Source organism: Theropithecus gelada, chromosome 20 (genome assembly GCF_003255815.1).
Source record: "Theropithecus gelada isolate Dixy chromosome 20, Tgel_1.0, whole genome shotgun sequence".
NCBI classification, from domain to species: domain Eukaryota; kingdom Metazoa; phylum Chordata; class Mammalia; order Primates; family Cercopithecidae; genus Theropithecus; species Theropithecus gelada.
In genome coordinates, this window is record NC_037688.1 from 33,078,437 (window position 1) to 33,080,251 (window position 1,815).

Sequence of the window (1,815 nt, forward strand, 5' to 3'; positions counted from 1 at the left end):
ACAAGGGCAAAACTCCATCTCAAAAAAAAAAAAAAGAAAAAAAAAAAGAAAGAAAGAAAGAGGAAATTCCTAAAACAAAGGGAATCTATAGGTCACCTACAAAGAAATGAGAATCAAATGGTTCAGTTGCCAAGTGAAGAAGAAGGCTGGATGACAATGCACCAACACCTTCAGTGTTTGCAGAGAAAATGATTTTTTTAAAGCTTTAAAAAAATTTTTTTTTAAGAGACAGGGTCTCACTATGTTGCCCAGGCTGGTCTCAAACTCGTAGGCTCAAACAATCCTCCCGCCTTGGCCTCCCAAAGTACTGGGATTACAGATGTGAGCCACTGCATCCGGCCGTTAACTTATTTTACACTCAAAAGTATTGTGTACAAAATACATATTTTTCTTTTTTTCTTTTTTCTTTTTTTGTTTGAGACAGAATCTCCCTCAGTTACTGAGGCTGGAGTGCAATGGCACGATCTCAGTTCATTGCAACCTCCACCTCCCGAGTTCAAGCAATTCTCCTGCCTCAGTCTCCTGAATAGCTGGGATTACAGGCGCCCACCACCACGCTCAGCTAATTTTTGTATTTTTGATAGAGACAGGGTTTCGCCGTCTTGGCCAGGCTGGTCTTGAACCCCTGACCTCATGATCCACCCACCTCGGCCTCCCAAAGTGCTGGGATTACAGGCATGAGCCACCACACCCGACCCATATTTTCCTTTTAATTCAAGAACATTAGCAAGACTGTTAGAATTTTCTCTTGAGCCGGGCGCGGTAGCTCAAACCTGTAATTCAGGCACTTTGGGAGGCCTAGGCAGGCAAATTGCCTGAGCTCAGGAGTTCGAGACCAGCCTGAGCAACATGGTGAAACCCCATCTCTACTAAAATAGAAAAATTTAAGTGGGTATGGTGGTGCATGCCTGTAGTCCCAGCTACTGAGGAGGCTGAGGTAGGAGCATCACTTGAATCCGGGAGGTGGAGGTTGCAGGGAGCCAAGATTGCACCACTGCATTCCAGTGTGGGCGACAGAGCCAGACTCCATCTCAAAAAAAAAAAAAAAAGAAACACAATTCTCTCTTGAGACCTCCGTTTAGGAAGCTTCCTTATGCCAGTTCCCTACCACTACAATTGACATTTTGCATCAATCAAGAAACCTATCTAAAATAAAAATAGGAAGTATAAAAAGGGTCATGAAGGCCGGGCGCGGTGGCTCAAGCCTGTAATCCCAGCACTTTGGGAGGCCAAGACGGGCGAATCACGAGGTCAGGAGATCGAGACCATCCTGGCTAACACGGTGAAACCCCGTCTCTACTAAAAAATACAAAAACTAGCCGGGCAAGGTGGCGGGCGCCTGTAGTCCCAGCTACTCGGGAGGCTGAGGCAGGAGAATGGCATAAATCCGGGAGGCAGAGCTTGCAGTGAGCTGAGATCCGGCCACTGCACTCCAGCCTGGACGACACAGCCAGACTCCGTCTCAAAAAAAAAAAAAAAAAAAAAAGGGTCATGAAATACTGACCTTTTAACCATGCTGTCTTTTTGGTGCATTTCCCAGACTAGTAGAGTCTATTAGAAGTGGAAGAAGGCTCATGCCTATAATCCCAGCACTTTGGGAGGCCAACTTCAGGAGTTCGAGACCAACCTGACCAACATGGTGAAACCCCGTCTTTACTAAAAATACAAAAATTAGCCAGGCATGGTGGCATGTGCCTGTAATCCCAGCTACTCAGGAGGCTGAGGCAGGAGAATCGCTTGAACCTGGGAGGTAGAGGTTGCAGTGAGCCGAGATTGCACCATTGCACTCCAGCCTAGGTGACAGAGTGAGACTCT